General features: G+C 42.4%; 1 pseudogene; it reads right to left on the bottom strand.

The window, feature by feature from the left end:
- Nucleotides 1-4,864: 4,864 nt before the first annotated feature.
- Nucleotides 4,865-14,467, bottom strand: LOC129476729 (tubulin beta-8 chain-like; annotated as a pseudogene).
- Between the last annotated feature and the right edge of the window lie 3,962 nt (nucleotides 14,468-18,429).

Genomic DNA, 18,429 nt, shown 5'->3' with positions numbered 1-18,429 from the left:
TGAGCATGGGTTGCTTGGGAGGTTTCAGCTCGAACTGTGGTGGCTGAGCTAGATCTGCTCCAAATGTCTCTGATCCTCCTGGGGTTGAGGCCTGCCAGGGTGCCTTCTTCTCATGGCAATGGCAGGAGTGTAAAGAACAAAGGAAAATGTGAAGGTCTCTTACCTTACCACCCAGTCTCATAATGGGCAGACTATCACTTTACCACATCCATTGGCCAAAGTGAGTCACGTGGCCAAACCAGAAGTCAAGGGCGGGAAGTTTAATTATGAATCCCATCTCCACGTGTTATGATTTCCTGGTCTTTCAACTTCTTGAGGCTGAACTGTTTTATTCTCACCTCCCCAGACTGTAGAAAACACATTTTTCTCCAGGACTCCTTGAGCCACCAGGCAGAATGAATGTAGTTGACAAGGACTAGATGGAACTCAATGCTCCAACCTCCGTGCAGTGGAAGGGTGCCATCTGGCCACTGAGGCTGCTTCCTTCCCCTTGTGTCCATCTAGGGCATCTGTCCTGCTCCAATCTCCCTGTCATTCTGCCCACGCCTTCCAGGCATCAGCCTCTTAATGGTTCCTGGCTTTGTTCCCTCTCTTCACTTCTGTTATGTGAGGGTTTCCATCCTAATTTGGTGTAGAAGGACTGAACTGAGTCAACTCAGCCTGTCACGTCCCCACTCTCAGTACCTGGGTACCCCTGAGTGCTCAGCATGAGTGGGGTCCCCCGGTGTCTCCCTCCACAGCACGTTCTGAAGGCATAGGAGCTGGACTGATATTTGGGACAATTAAACCTTTGTTCCACTTCTGCCATGAGAGCTTCATGGGTCCAGGCAAATCATGGCAGCTTTCTATGCCTCACTTTTTTATTCCTCACACAATGGAAGGACATTAACTTCAGTGCTTACCTAAGGGAGGAGAAAAGATTCCCCTGCCTTCTCCCCATTTCTGCATTTGCCAGAGCATCAGATTTTTGTGTCTGGCCAAGAATATAGGGAAGGAAGAACAGGGAAGCTTTGGGTACAAAGAGTGCATTTAGGGGTTTCACTTAAGGAAAGAAAGTCAGGGGCAGAGGGGGGTGGTTGAGTGTGATCTTGGACCAATGGTGAGGAACTAATGAAGTGCATTGTGCACAGGTTAGGGTATGTAGCGGCCTGGGTCCCATCAAGAGATAGAAATAACACAGTGGTTCTAATGGGGAAGTGTAGTATAAAGGATTGCAACTATGATAAAAAGAGTCACTGTAAGATATAAAGCAACTCTGCCTGGTGCCCTAGTGCAGAGGGAGGTACCCAAAGAAGCACAGATTTGAAAGGGGTTCAGATGTCATAAAATGTGGTTCAGCCACCACATAAAAGACGTTTGTGGATTTGGCCAGGCTGGAGCTAGTCAGCAGCTTTTGCACAAGCACTAGGCTGGCCACTGTAGTGCAGGTGAGTGAACCGCTGGAGTGCAGGGGAGGGAGCTGGCCATGAGCAGCTGGTGCAGGGATGCATGGCTGGAGTCTGGCTGCCTTTGTGGGGCAGGAAGCCACCAGAATGCGTGAGTCCCGCAGGGTCTGGCAGAAGGAATGACAGCTCTGTGTGGACCCTCTAGAATACAGGTCACTGTGTGCAGGTTGCACAAGAGGCACAAGTGGGAGTCTGGGCAACTTTTCAGGAACTTTCAGATCACATGGGCCCTGCTGAGTTTTAGTTTCCATGTCGAGATGTTGCGGGCGCCTGTAGTCCCAGCTACTCGGAGAGGCTGAGGCAGGAGAATGGCGTAAACCCAGGAGGCGGAGCTTGCAGTGAGCCGAGATTGCGCCACTGCACTCCAGCCTGGGCGACAGAGCAAGACTGCGTCTCAAAAAAAAAAAAAAAAAAAAAAGGAAACTTAATCCTCTATGTGGCAGTGTGGAGAGGTAGGGCCTAATAAGAGTGATTAGGTTATGAGATTCTGCCCCATGCATGGATTAATGTCATTATCTCAAGAGTAGCTTAGTTATCTTGGGGGTGGGTTAGTTATCTTGGGAGTGGGCTTGTATTAAAAGCAAGTTCAGACCGTTTTGCTCTGTTTCTTTCTCAAACTCTTGCTTTTCTGCCTTCAGCCATGAGATGACACAGCAAGAAGGCCCTCACCAGATGCAGAACCCTCATCCTTGGACTTCCTAGCCTCCAGAACTGTAAGAAATAAATTTATTTTCTTTATAGATTCCCTAGTCTATGGTATTCTGTTATAGCAGCACAAAATGGGTTAAGATGCCCCATTGCATGGAGGGTACTGATCCACAGGGTTGATATCATTGACTTAGGGCTTGCTGTCTCCCTCTGGGGGACACGTGAAGACCATAGCATGGGGGACTGATGAGTATATGGGAGGGACCAGTCATGAATATTTTGGCTGAGAGTTGTGTTTGAGAGCTGAAGCCATGCTCCATCATGGCAGAGCACACACAGACCTTTGAATGCTCTGAGGAATGAATACTGAACAGTGTAACTCCTAGTAGAAGGTGGAATATTTAAAAGGCAGAACTACCTGGGTCAAGTGAAAGAGTGCACAAGCAGCCTGTAGCCTGTGACTGGCTCCTCTTCCCTTCCCGTCCGCACCTTTCACCTTCCTCTCTTTCTTTCTTTCCCTCCCTCTCTCTCTCCCTTTCTTCCCTCCCTCCCTCTCTCCCTTCCCTCCCACTCTCCTTCCTTCGTTTTCTCTCCCTTCCTCTTACTCTCCCTCCCTGCTTCCTTGTTTCTTTCCTTCTCTTTCTCTCTTTCTCTCCCTAATTCCTTCCTTCCTCTCTTCTTTCTCTCATTTCCTTCTTTCTTTCTTTCCATCTTTCTCTCTCTCCATCCTTCCTTCTCTCATTCTTTCCTTCCTTCTCTTTCCTTCTTCATCCCCTTCCTTCCTTCCCTCCTTCCTTCCTTTCTTCCTCCCTCCTTCCTGCCTTCCTTTCTTCTCTCTTTCTTTGACTGATGCGTTCTGAGCCCAAGAACCCTGTGAGGTATTAAGTGGTACCAAAATTGACTCAAGAATCAAGAAGAAATAGAAAATCTAAGAAGTACTATAACATGAAGAACATAAAATCTCTAGTAAAATAAAATATTTCACAAAGGAAGGACTAGGCCCAGATGGTTGTATGAGCAAATTTTACAGACTTTCAAAGAATGGATCATTCTAATTATGTCCCAAACAACTGTAGCTAGGAATATTAATGCTTGATTTCTCAAGAGCCTCATTTCCTAAAATCTGTAGGTTCAAAGGTAGACTGGCAGGTGTTGGAAATCCTCAAATGTTGTGCAGTTCCTTGGAGTTTTAGCATTAAAAAAGAAAGATCTTACCTGCATTAACTTTGAATTTTGTAACAGTTACCAGTCAATAGAGATACTCTATGCATTTATATATACTCTGATTTTACAGGAATGGAGGCATATCAGACACATAGCCCTGCACCCAGGTTTTTTACTTTGTAACATATCTTGGACATCATTTTTGAACATCATTTTAAAATTTACTGTTTTAAATAGCTGCATAGTATTCTATCATATGAATAACCATAATTTCAATAAACAGTAAGGTGATAATCATTAATGTGATTGATAAACATTAAGGTGATTTCCAGACTTTTGTTAATTAAAAATGTGGTATAATACTTTCTCCCATTCATACATAATTCCAGGCATCATGAGTATGTCTGTAGGGTAAATTTCTGGAAATGAAATTGCTGAATCAGAGAGTATTTCCATTTATAATTTTGGTATATATTGTTTAATCACAATTGATAAAGTTTGTATGAATTTATAATACCAGTAACAAGATGTGAGTACCACTTCAAACTCCACAACTTCACTGGCAGTGCTTGAAGTCATGATGCATATTGCCAAGCTCCCTTCAAGTAAAGTTCTATTAACTCTACAAAAATTTTATAAATGGCAGACGTTACATTTCCAGATAGCTCTGTGGTAACCAAAAACGAATTGATTTGTTAGCAATTCTTATATCACATTGATATAAAATATTATTTGTGATAAATATCATTATTTTTACATATTTAAAACATCTCATGTATTAAGAAATCATACTTTAGATGGGGTCAGGCTGGCCAATTAGAAGCAGCTGTGGCCCGTGGCTCTCACAGAGAACAATGAAAACTGCGAGTGAATTCTGCACCTTCAATTGAGGTATTCAGGTTCTTGCATTGGGACTGACTAGGCAGAGAGCTCGACTCACAGAAAGTCAGGAAAAGCAAGTGGGGCAATGGCCCACCCAGGTGTTGCACAGAGCTATCCAAGCCCCCACTCGCAGGCAAGGGAGTCCATGAGTGATTGTGTGACTCTGGGAAGCCATGCTTCTCCCATAGATCTTTGCAACCTGCAAATCAGGAGGTCCCCTCATGAGCTCAGCCACCATGGCCTTGGGTCTGAAGCACAGAGCTGTGTGGGGGTCTTGGTGGAGTGCTCACTGGCTCACTGGGAGCATGGAAACCAGGGAGTTTTGCATACTCTGCCCTGAGAATTCCAGCAAAGTGGGAGATACATCCGTGCATTCCCCTAGGAAGCATGCTGGATCCAGAGAGCCAAATGACATCATTCTGAGGCCCCACTCCCACAACACCTTACAAGACCCATTGGCTTGGAATTCCAGCTGGCCAGCAGCAGCAGGCTGGAGACAGCCAGAGGTGGACCAAGTTCCCAGGGGGAGGGGCAGCCGCTCTATCTGTGGTTTGAGTTGGTCTCTCTAGCCTGCTGGCACCAGGGACCAGGAGGAGTCCCCTATAACACAGCATAGCTGTTGTAACTGATCATGCCCAGGCTGCTTCTTTAAGTGAGACCAAAATCCATCCCTCCCCACTGGACAGAGCTTCCTGATTGGAATTTTAGCAACTCCAGCCAGAGTTCTATGGACAGAACTCTGATTTCTCCCTGGGATGAAGTCCCCAGGGAGAGGGGTAGCTGCTGTCTCCCCAGTTCAGCCGACTGAGCCTTTCCAGCTTGCTGGCTCTGGAGACTCCTGGGGGTCAGCACAGCACATCTGCTCTGCCAAAAGGCAGTCAGACTGCTTCCTTAAGCAGTCCCCGATCCTGTTCCTCCTGACTGGGTGAGACCTCCCAACAGGGGTCTCAAGACACCTCCTACAGGAGCCTTCCAGCTGGCATCAAGTCAGTACCCCCTTGGACTGGTGCTCCCAGAGGAAGGATCAGGTTGCCATCTTTGCTGTTTTGCAGCCTTCACTCGTGATACCTCCAGATGCAGGAGAGACTGAGGAGACTATGGTCCAGAGTGGACCCTCAAAAACCACAGCAGCCCTAGTCCTAGGGAAGAGTGGTCTGTTAAAATCAAACAGAAAGCAAAAACAACATCAACAAAAATGACCCCACAAAAACTCCATTCAAAGGTCAGCAATGTCAAAGATCAAAGGTAGACAAGCCCACAAAGATGAGAAAGCATCAACACAGAAACGCTGAAAACTCAAAAAGGCAGAATGCCTCTTCTCCTCTAAATGATAACAACACATCCCCAGCAAGGGCACAGAACGGACCTGAGGCTGAGATGGCTGAATTGACAAAAGTAGGCTTTAGGAGGTGGGTAATAACAAACTTCTCTGAGCTAAAGGAGCACGTCCTAACCTAATGCAAGAAGCTAAAAATCATAAAAGAACACAGTAGCTTATAACCAGAATATTCACTTTAGAGAGGAATATAACTGACCTGATGGAGCTGAAAAACACACCATGAGAACTTCACAATGCAACCACAATTACCACTTGCAGAATAGGCCAAGTGGAGGAAAGAATCTCAGAGCTTCAAAACTATCTGTCTGATAGAAGACAGGAAGAGAAGAATAGAGAAAGAAGAACAAAAAAGAGTGAACAACAAAACCTTCAAGAAATATGGGATTATGTAAAAAGACTGAACTTAAGACTGATAAGGGTACCTTGACCCACCATGATCAAGATGGCTTCATCCCTGTGAAACAAGGTTGGTTCAACACAGGCAAATCTATAAATGTAATTCATCACATAAACAGAACTAAACAGAAAACAATATGATTATCTCAATAGATGTAGAAAAGGCCTTCAATAAAATTCAACATCCCTTCATGTTAAAAACTCTGAATAAACTAGCTTTTGAAAGATCACACCTCAAAATAATAAGAGCTATATATGACAAACCCACAGTCAATATCATACTGAATGAGCGAAAGCTGGAAGCATTCCCCTTGAAAACTGGCACAAGACAAGGATGGCCTCTCTCACCACTCCTATTCAACATAGTACTGGAATTTCTAGCCAGGGCAATCAGTCAGGAGAAAGAAATAAAGGTATTTAAGTAGGAAGGGAGGAAGTCATACTCTGTTTGTTTGCAGATGACATGATCCTATATCTAGAAAACCCCAGCATCTCAGCCCAAAAGCTTCTTAAGCTGATAAACCACATCAACAGAATCTCAGGATACAAAATCAGTGTGCAAAAATTGTTAGTATTACTATACACCAACAACAGGCAAGTAGAGAGCCAAATCGTGAATGAACTTCATTCACAATTGCTACAAAGAGAATGAAATAGATAGGAATACAGTTAACAAGCAAAGTGAAGAACCTCTTCAAGGAGGACTACAAACCACTGCTCAAAGAAATCAGATGGGACACAAACAAATGGAGAAGAATTCCATTCCCATGGATAGGGAAGAATTAATTCCTGAAAATGGCCATACTGTCCAAAGTAATTTATAAAAGAATTCAATGTTATTCCCATTAAACTACCAATGACATTCTGCACAGAATTAGAAGAAACTATTTTAAAATTCTCATGAACCAAAAAGAGCCCAAATTGCCAAGATAATTCTAAGCAAAAAGAACAAAGCTGGAGGCATCACACTACCCAACTTCAAACTACACTATAAGGCTGCAGTAACCAAAACAGCATGGTACTGGTACAAAAAGAGACACGTAGACCAATGAAACAGAATAGAGAACTCTGAAATAAGACCATACAAGTACAACCATCTGATCTTTGACAAACCTGACAAACACAAGCAATGGGGAAAGGGTTCCTTATTTAATAAATCATGTTGGGAAAACTGGCTAGCCATATGCAGAAACTGAAACTTGACATCTTCCTTATACCTTATACAAAAAATAACTCAAGATGGAACAAAGACTTAAACATAAGACCTAAAACCATAAAAACCCTAGAAGAAAACATAGGCAATAACATTCAGGACATACGCATGGGCAAAGACTTTATGACTAAAACACCAAAAGCAATGGTAACAAAAGCCCAAATTGACAAATGGGATCTAATTAAACTAAAGAGCTTCTGCACAGCAAAATAAACTATCATCAGAGTTAACAGACAACCTACAGATTGGGAGAAAATTTTTGCAATCTATCTGTCTGACAAAGGGCTAATATCCAGAATCTACAAAGAACTTAAAAAAATTTACAAGAAAAAAACAACCCCATCAAAAAGTGGGCAAAGGAAATGAACAGACACTTCTCAAAAGAAGACATTTATGCGGACATCAAACATATGAAAAAAAGCTCATCATCACTGGTCATTAGATCAATGCAAATCATAACCACAATGAGATACCATCTCACACCAGTTAGAATGGTGATTATTAAAAAGTCAGGAAACAGTAGATGTTGACGAGGCTGTGGAGAAATAGGAATGCTTTTACACTGTTGGTAGGAGTGTAAATTAGTTCAGTCATTGTGGAAGACAAGACAGTGTGAAAATTCCTCAAAGATATAGAACAAGAAATACCATCTGACCCAGCAATCCCATTATGGGGTATATACCCAAAGCATTATAAATTATTATAATATAAAGACACATTCACTGTATGTTTATTTCTCCAGTGTTCAAAATAGCAAAGACTTGGAACCAAGCCAAATGCCCATTAATGATAAACGGGATAAAGAAAATATGGCGCATATACAGCATGGAATATTATGCATTTATATCCTTTCCAGGGAGATGGATGAAGCCAGAAACCATCATTCTCAGCAAACTAACACAAGAAAAGAAAACCAGGTCAGAAGCAGTGACTCATGCCTGTAGTCTCAGAACTTTGGGAAGCTGATGTGGGGAGTTTGAGATCAGCCTAACCAACATGGAGAAACACCGTCTCTACTAAAATTACAAACAATTAACCAGGCATATTGGCACATACCTGTAATCCTAGCTACTTAGGAGGCTGAGGCAGGAGAATCACTTGAACTCAGGAGGCAGAGATTGTGGTGAGCAGAGATCATGCCATTGCACTCCAACCTGGGCAACAAGAGTGAAACTTTATCTCAAAAAAAAAAAAAAAAGAGAGAGAAAGAAAAAGAAAAAAGAAAAGAAAACCAAACACTACATGCTCTCACTCATAAGTGGGAGTTGAACAATGAGAACACATGGACACAGGGAGGGGAATATCACTCACTGGGCCCTGTCATGGGGTGGGAGGCTAGGGGAGGAATAGTGTTAGGAGGAATACCTATGTAGATGATGGGTGGATGGGTGCAGCAAACCACCATGGCACGTGTATAACTATGTAACAAACCTGCATGCTCTGCCCATGTATGACAGAACTTAAAGTACAACAAAGAAAACTTTACACAAATGCATAAAGTCTAGAACAGCAAATATATTATAATGAAATATCAACTATAATCTCAGCTCAAAGAGAACACCTTAAAATTATGAAGAGCTCTTCACAAATCTCTAAATTTATGGCCTCATAAGATTACATTTCTATTTCTTCTTGAATAATTTCCTCATTTTAGCTATGATTTAGTGATAGTAAGATGGTAATTATGAGGAGAAAATTCTCCTAACACTCCATTGAGAAAATTCTGCCTCATTTCACCACACACCTGAGTCTTAAGCAGTCACTTCTGATGTAGCTGAATAATAGATCCTCACCCAGCTGAGTCTATGAATTGAATCCATGTATGTTAAATAAGGCCCCCAAGGAGAGGTAATAAGCTGGGAATGCAATCAGCTCATCTTTCTTCAGGCCTATATTCGTCGTTGTCACTTGTAGAAGCAGGACAGCCCTGGCATTGGGATTGGTAGAAACAGAGAGTACCAAAGGGAAAACTGAACTTCCCTAATTTTTGGGAAACAGCAGATTGGAAACAGACGGGCTCCAGCGTTTTCCGTGTGTGAGATCATTGTCCCAGGTAGCCTTGCTCAGGACCACATTTCTTGTCAGCGAAACAGAAGTCAAACAATATTTCTATCTTCCAAGAGAATAGAACATAATGTCAGATTTTCTCATGGATTCCCACAAGTTCAAGAAGGTTTCATGGCCTTACTTAAATGCTTAAGCATTTCAAATAAAAAATTATTTGTCTTCCAAATACACAGGAATCTGTTTGGAAAAATTTTAACCAGAAAAAATTAGAATTCTAAAGTAAAAAATGAATAAGGCAATAAAAATTTTTTAGAGCTTTTAATTTAGATGTCAACTGGGAAAAAAAATCTCTGAAGTTTGCTTTTATACCATTAAAGACTTATTTTTTATTACCAGCAATACAGGGCGACTTATTCAGGTTGAATCTTGAAGCTAAACTTCTATTTAATTTTAAGTTTTGGCTAATTTTTAAGCATTTCTCAGTCACCTACCATGATTTCATCTCAGAAACCAAAATCTCAATTTCATTTAGACCTTTGAAATATCAAAACAGAAGTTTAAGTGCTTCAAAATAATGTTCATGTAGAGACTTACATATGTGCACCAGGAATCTCCATGTATTACAAAATTTATGAGAACGTAACAAATGTTGATACACATGCTTAATTCTGAAATAAAAACTTACAACAAATAAAACTGTAACAAATCAAGAAAATTTTGTAGGTTACACATTTTATGTCTAAAAATACAGATATTAAACACTGAAGGATGGATAAAAGAAGAAATCACAAGAGAAAATAGAAAACATCTAGAGACAAATTAAAACTATGAAATATCTGAAGTTAAGAGATACATCAGAAACAGTACCATAAGGGAAAAATTTATAGATATAAATGATTATAAAAAATAAGATACCAAATCAACAACTTTACTCCTAAGGAACTAAAAACAGGGAAAAAGAAGGACTATTAGAGAGGGAGAAGTAAAAGCTATCAAAATTTAAAAAATGATAAAGTTAGCAGTGGAAATAAGTGGAATAGACAATAGAAAAACAATATCAAAAATCAACAAAACCGAGTTTGTTCTCTGAAAAAGATCAAAACTGACAAAATTTTATCCAGATTGACTAAGAAAAAAAGGGAATACTCAAATTAGTAAACTCAAAAATAAAATGAGTACATTATTATCAAATTTTTGGAGTAAAAAGGGATGTAGGAGAGTACCATAAGGAACTATACACTAAAATATTGAATAGCCTAAATAAAATGAAAAAATTCCTAGAAACAAAATACCTACTAAGACTGAATCAGAAAAGTTGAATAAATCTATTCAAGAAGGAGATTCAGCAGGAAGATTGCCTCAGTAATCAAAAACTCAGCAACAAAGAAAAGCCTGGACCAGATGGATTCACTGTTGAATTCTACCTAATGTTTAAAGCAGAATTAACACCACTTTTTCTCAAACTTTTTCAAGACGTTGAAGAGGAAGTAATGTTTTCTAACGTACTCTATGAAGCCAGTATTACCCTGACACCAAGCCAGACAAATTCACCATAAGAAAACTACGAACAATCCCTTATAAATGTTGATGCAAAAATCCTGAACAAAATACCAGCAACTCAACCTTAGCGTATATAAAAGGATTATACACTATGAATGAGTATAATTGACTCCTGAAATAAAAGTGTGTTCCAACACATGAAAATCAGCATATCACATTAACATAAGGAAAAAGCTCTCATGTGATCATCTTAATCAAAGAAGAAAAAGCATTTGTCAAAATTTAACCCACATTCATGATAAAATATACTTAATAAACTATAAAAAGAAAGAAAACACCTTAACATAATGTTATACAAAAAACAAACAAACAAAAAAAAACCCACAGTTAACATGGTGAAAGACTGAAAGCTTTTACCCTAAGAGTGAAAACAAGGATGCCTGCTTTTACTACTTCTATTTAATAGAGTACTGAAGGTTCTAGTTACTTAAAACAATAAGGTGAGTAAAAGAATAAAAGATATTCCAATTTTTTGGAAAGTAAAATCATCTGTGTGCAGATGACATAAACTTTTATATTAAAAATATTTTAGTTTCTGTGAAATAAACTGTCAGATGCAATAAATAAAATTCAGCAAAGCTGCAGGATACAAAATCAATACACAAAAATCAGTTGTATTTCTACAATAAAAATAAACTATTTGAAAAAGAAATCAAGACAACAGTATCATGTATGATAGCATCAAAATAATAAAATACTTAGAAACCCACTTAACCAAGGAAATGAAAAACCTGTACAGCAAAACCTATAAACATGGCATGAAAGTATTAAAGATGACACAAATAAATGAAAAGACATCATGTGTTTATGGACTGGAAGACAAAACCTTGTCAAGGTGACGTTGTTATCTATAGTCGTCTACAGATTCAATAAAATCACTATAAAAATTCCAATATTTGCAAAAGTAGAAAAACTTATTCTAAAACTCAGATGAAATCTCAAAAAAACCCAAGTAGCCAAATCAATCTTAAAAACTAACAAAGTTAGAGGACTAACACCTCTGGTTTCAAACTTACTGCAATGCTTCAGTACCCAAAACAATGCTGTAGCAGCGTAGAGACAGCCAGAAAGACCAATGCAATAGAAATAAAGAACCAAAAAATACGGTCATGGTTTTCAACAAGGGAGTCAACACTATTCAAAGGGGAAAGGACAGTATTTTTTTTAATGGTGTTAAAAATGGATATTTACATATATCTATATCTATGTGTATATCTATCTATCTATCTATATATCCCAAATTAGCTTTTTGCCCATCATGTATGTTGCAGATCTATTTCCCTAGTCTGTTGACTTTTGACTTTGAGGCATTTTTCTCTCATACAAAGTTTTAATTTTTATGGAGTCAAATACATCAGTCTTCTGTTCAATGACTTCTTCATGGGTATGGTGTTTCAGTTTAGGATGATAAAGAAGTCGTAGATATGCATAAATTAGATAAATTCGATTGTTGGACAACACTGAATATACCGGATGCCACGGAACTGTACATTTGAACATGGTTAAAATGGTAAGTTTTATGTTATATATATATTTTACCACCAAAAAAGGGCCAGTCTTAGATGTTTGTATGTTAGGGGTGTGGAGTACCTCTAACATTTATTCCCCTCCAGGGGAATAATTTATAAACAACCCCACAAGAAAAGTAGATACTGACTTCACAAGTCTCCTTACAAGTCCCACAGCAGGGGCAGTCTGGGAAAGCAGAGGTGGAAAGTTACATAAACTTGAGGTTAATGTGAGACCTCCCATCCCCCACTCTGGAATCAGATGGAGGAAGGCACGCATGCGGGCTGAGCTGGAGAGATGAGCTGGGCTGGCAGAACAGTCCTCCCATGAGCCTAGACTTTAAGTGTTCCCACATGCTCTCAGGCATGTATCAAACCAAGAAAGAAGGCTAGGAGGGTAACACAGCTCCCTGTGTACAGGAATTATGAAATATATGAGCTGCACAAGTGATGCACAAGGAGATGGAAGCAGTATGACCTTTACACAGTGACCTGGCTCAAATAATTTCGGGCTCTCATTAACCAGGCAAGCTCCTCTTTCTCTCTGAGGTAGGTAAACTTGAGGGGGTAAAGTGGGAGTTGAGGATAATGGGAAAGAAAGCCTGGTAGTATTTCTTCTAACTGCTGGCTGCCCTGGCTGGTCAGTGGGGCAAAGCCAGGCATGAAGAAATGCAGTCGGGGAAATGGGACCATATTCACAGCCAGCTTCTGCAGGTCAGCATTCAGCTGGCCTGGGAAGCGCAGGCACATGGTGACCCCACTCATGGTAACAGACACCAGGTGGTTCAGGTCACCATAGGTGGATGCAGGCAGTTCTAGGGTCCTGGAACATATGTCATATAGCGCTTCATTATCTATGCAAAAGGTCTCATCCACATTTTCTATGAGCTGGTGGACTGAGAGGATGGCATTATAGGGCTCTACCACGGTGTCTGACACCTTGGGCGAGGGCAGAATACTAAATGTGTTTATCATTCTGTCTGGATACTCCACCTAGATCTTATTAATGAGAAGGGTATCCATCCCAGACCCAGTCCCCCCACCCACGGAGTAGGTCAGCTGGAAACCCTGCAGGCAGTCACAGCTCTCAGCCTCCTTTCTGACAACTTCCTTCACTGACTCCATCAGCTCCACGCTTTCTGTATAGTATCCCTTGGCCCAGTTGTTTCTGGCCCCACTTTGACCTGTAAGACAGTACAGCCAGTCACTCGATGGCCAGGTATACGGTCAGCGGTGGTCACCACCATAGAGCAAAAAGGGCCAAGTGTCACGGGTGAGGCGAAAGCACCATTCGCCCTGCAGGTGGAGCAAATGAAATCCCCTCCCCAAGAGTTGCAGGACAGTAGCTTCCCCTGTTAGGAATTAAGTCAGGAGTCAAACCTGAGACAGGCTAACAGACCTCGCTGCAGGCAGCTCCTGCCCATTTTCAGGGAAGGCGTAGCCATGGCCCTAGCCCAGCTACCTGCAGGGAGTTTACATCAGTAGCTCCTCACCTTGAGATGCCTGGGACTTCCTCCCAAAGCCCGCCTAGAAGTGGCAGATTGAGCGACTCAACTCAGAGGATAGGAGGTTTTCAGGGTCCCGGGCTTCACAGTTCCCACAGCGATGACCTTGGGGTACTCCTAGATTTTGAGCTGCCCTGGCTAAGAAGCCGCACCCCAGCCCTCCACCGCAGCTCGCCGAAGATGAAGTTGTCTGGCCTGAAGATCTGCCCGAAGGGCCACGAGAGCACACAGTCCTTGTTGCCCGTCTCCAGATCCACGAGCACAGCGCGGGGCACGTACCTGCCACCTGAGTGGGGCGGGAAGGCATGAGTGAGGGGAGGGCCCCATTCCCAGCAGGGCGGTGGGGGAAGGACGGGGTTCTCACTGCTGGCCTCGTTGTAGTACACATTGATGCACTCCAGCTGCAGGTGGCTGTCCCTGTGCTAGGTGCCAGTGGAGTGGATGGCATGTTCATCAGAGATCACCTCCCAGAACTGCCAGAGATGGGAGGGGCCAGACAGGCTAAGGCTGAGTCACAGAGGCGCCCCTGCCCATCTCCGACCCCCACCCTAATCCACAACCCCATCCCTAGGCCGCCGTGTCCCTGGGGTCCACCCCGGCCGCCTCGCCAGCCGCCCAGTTCCACCGGGTAACCAGCAGGGATCCCAAGGGCCGCAATGCAGGGGCGCCACCCCGCCACTGCCAACACCTTCCCTGGCCACCCGGCAGGCCCGGGCTGGGCCCTTAGAGCCCCGGCTGCCAACCTTCTTGCCAATCTGGTTCCCACACTGCCCGGTCTGCGTGAACACAATCTCCCTCATGGCCAAGGCAAGATTAGGGCAGCAGGAGAAACACAAGAAGGAGGAGCAGACACGCAGCTAACAAGCCCACCTTCCATCAATGCTGAAATATCCCCGCATCCCCCTCCCTCAGCCTCGGATTGGGCTCCCAGAATAAGCAACAGCTTTACTTCCACACAGGTGTACCCACATGTGAATCCCTTGGTGGTGAACATCTGTTGGAGAGCTCAGGTGTCCTTGCTGTGGTCCTTTCCACGTTGGGGAAATCTGCTTAGATGGAGAACTTCCTTCCATGTGTTTAGGAAGACTAAATCCCTAGCTGAGCTGAGACTGAATTTTCCTCCCATGTGGCAAGGGAAGACTCTTTCTTCCATATTCACAGAGTGCCTTTGCACCTGTCCTAGATTGAGGACACTTTTTTTAATTGATGAGTCTTTTCATCTATTAGAGCTGTGGTTAGGAAAGGCCTTCCGTATGTTAACTCAGCAGGACTTAATTATAAGTTTTACTTTGGAGCAGTTCAAACCCGCAGTCAGCTATGGGTGTTAGAGACAGTCAAGCCTCTGATTTAGCGAGAGTCTTCTTTAGAGTAGGATTAGCCTTTTCACCTTTCCAGAGGACTGCAGTCTCCACGGAGAGTGAAGGTAATTTTGAATTCTTAAAGCTGAGGATAGGTGTTGGGATAGGCCTGCTGTGAAATATGGGCCATTGTCACTTTGCAGGTTTTGTTACCCAAACTGAGGAGTTATTTCTTCTGGTAAACATTTTTCAGATGGGGTGAGGAATGCCTCGATCTAACCAGTGAAGCTATCAGTAAGCATTAGCAAATATTTGAATCTCCTGGAGAAAGGCTTCGGGGTAAATTAGAGTTGCCACTTCTCACTTGGATAGGTTCCTCAATTTTGGACAGGTTTAACTGGAGGAGAAAATTGCTGGCCGTTTGGGTCATGTCAGGCCCAGAGCTCACAGGGCTGAGTCACCTGTTTTAGTGTCTTGAAAAGATTTACCCCATAAACAAATGAGACATTAACAGAAACAAAGAATCCCTTCTAGAGTGAAAAGAATCATGAAAGTGCTGAATTATATTCCTATGATTGGTACTTGGCATTAATAATTTATTACCATCATTCAGCCAGCCAGAGGGGTCCCTGACTGAAATGCAATCCCTGGCCCATTTTTGTTCTTCAGAGTGTTCTGGCCCAGTTCTATGTATGCTGACCAGCACGCCCATAAGCTTCACTGGCCTTTTTAGTGCAGGGGCCTTGGCTCCGACATCTACAAGGGCATTTCCTTTTACAAGGTCAGTCTCTCTTTTGATGTCCTCTGCAATTAATTATAGTCACTTTTTGGAAGCAAAGCAGCATTCTAACAAGCTCAAAATCTGAATGATGTTGTATGGAAAAGCCCTTGGGGGTCAGGAGTCCCTACACATTCCAAATTGCAGCATAAGCATGAAGCACTAAAAAATCATACTTGGAGTCAGCATAAATATTAACTTTTAAATCCTTTCCCAACTGCAGGGGCTGAGTAAGTTCAATTAACTCAGATTTTTGAGCTGAGGTCGAGGCCAGCAAGGCTTGTGCCTTGATTCTCTTGTGCTGACTACTAACAGCATATCTAGCCCTCCTATTTTCCTGATGCGTAAAACAACTTGCATCTGTTAACCACTCTTCCTTGGGATGGTCAAGGGGCTCATCTCTCCAAAGTCTGGCCTGCTAGAATCAATTTGTTTCATAATCTGTGACATGCTTTGGCTGTGTGCCCAGTCAAATCTTAACTTGAATTGTAGCTCCCATAATTCCCATATATTATGGCAAGGACCCAGTGGGAGGTAATCGAATCGGGGGATGGGTCTTTCCCATGCTGTTCTTGTGACAGTGAATAAGCCTCATGAGATCTGATAGTTTATTTATTTATTTATTTTTGAGACAGACTCTTGCTCTGTTGCTCAGGCTGGAGTGCATTATCATGATCTTGGCTCACTGCAACCTCTGATTCCTGGGTTCAAGCGATTCTCCTGTCTCAGCCCCCCGAGTAGCTGGGATCACAGGCACCTACCACCATGCCTGTCTAATTTTTGTACTTTTAGTATAGACGAGGTTTCCCCATGTTGGCCAGGCTGGCCTCGATCTCCTCACCTCAGGTCATCCACTGCCTTGGCCTCCCAAAGTACTGGGATTACAGCCGATGGTTTTATAAAGGGGAGTTTCCCTACACGAGCTCTTTTGCCTACTGCCATGTAAGAGATGTGACTTTGTTCCCTATTTGCCTTCTGCCATGAGTGTGAGGCCTCCCTGACAATGTGGAACTGTGAGTCTTTATAAATTACCCAGCCTCAGATATGTCTTTATTAGCAGCATGAGAACAGACTAATACAACCTGTATGCCAGAAAGGCTAGAAGCACCTGTGGACTCTGGCAGATAAGAAGCTGGGTTTATGGTTTGGCAGTCTTTAAGGGTTATGTCAGGAGTGTCTAGCAATAAGGTTTGATACTTTCATAAATGTTATCCTATTATCCACTGCTGCCCTTTAGCTTCTAGAACCACCTTCCCTTGTTGTGGGGTCAAAAACCTGTAGGTGCTGTTCTAAAGTTAGTTTATTATCTTTGCCTACTAGACAAGTGGTAGCAGGAATAGCTCTAAGACGTCAAGGCCACCCTGAGGCCACCTGGTCTATCCGCTTAGAAAATTAGGCTACTGGCCTTGGAATGTCCCTCAGTATTGGGACAAGATTACCCAAGGCCTTTGCCTTGCTTTTTGGCCACATAAAGAAAAAATGGTTCATCCAACTTGGGGACTCCCATGGCTGCAGCAGAGCCCAATTTCTCCTTGAGAGTATTGAAGGTTTGCTTGCAGTTCTGATTACATTCTAGGAGCTCTAGATACTTCCCTTTAGTGTATCATATAAAGGCTTGGCTACATGCCCAAATCTGGGCACCCATAAGCAGCAGTACCCAGGCATCTCCTAAAAAAACTCACAGTCATTTTTTGGACTGGGAACCCTGGATGACTAAAATAACTTTTTTATCTTCCAGGGATGTTGATCACTTCCAGAGGTTAAGACAGATTCCAAATATCTAAGTCTTTCAGTCAAAATCTGAGCACTGTGTGGTGATGCCCTATATCTGCAAGTTCCCAGGAAATTTACCAACTTAACAGTAGTGTTATGAATCTTCTTTAGTTGGGCTACAAATGAGCAAGTCACCTACATACTGAATAATTGTGTCCCTTTCCAATTGTAGATTTCTTAAGTCCTTAGCTAGGACATTTTCAAATAAGTAGGGGCTATCGCAGAACCCTTCAGAGATGACTGTCCAGGTTAATTTTGAGGATGAATGCGTATCTGAATCAGTCCATTCAAAGGCAAACATATTATGAATCTGGATGCATTGAGATCCAGAAAAGTGCATCTTTCAGATTTAAGAATGTAAAGCAGCTTGCATCCCCTGGGACTTGGTAAGTATTGGGGAAAATGAGGTGTATGGAGACAACTGCATTTCTTAATGCTCTAAGGGTTCTGACAAATCTGTACTTGCCATTAGGCTTTTTATCTGGTAACATGCGAGTATTGTAAGGAGACTCTCATGGCCTTCATAACTCATACGGCAAGAATTTGGCAATAAGGAGTTCAATTTCCCCCGATGCTTCTAGCCTTAAAATATACTGCCTCTTCTGAGGGAGAGGAGGACTAGGCTGAAGTTGGATTTGAATGGGGGAGGTGTTTAGTGCGTTTCCCAGAACTTGTGTGGCTCAAACCTCAAGATTTACTTGAGACAACACCTCAGGGGATAAATGTGACAGCTCATTCTTAACTTCTTTTTTACCCCGAGTGTTCAGGAACAAAAGTAACACTTTCTATGCTTTATGATCTGTGAAGGTGACCATGATTTTGTCCCCTGAGTCAATAAACCTCTCCCCAGTAAGAGGTCAGGCAGCCAGATGGTACTAAAAAGGCAGATGAGAAACCTAGAGGCCCTGGAGGA

This window comes from Symphalangus syndactylus, chromosome Y, assembly GCF_028878055.3.
Source record: "Symphalangus syndactylus isolate Jambi chromosome Y, NHGRI_mSymSyn1-v2.1_pri, whole genome shotgun sequence".
Taxonomy (NCBI): Eukaryota; Metazoa; Chordata; class Mammalia; order Primates; family Hylobatidae; genus Symphalangus; species Symphalangus syndactylus.
This window is presented reverse-complemented; position numbering and strand designations above follow the sequence as displayed.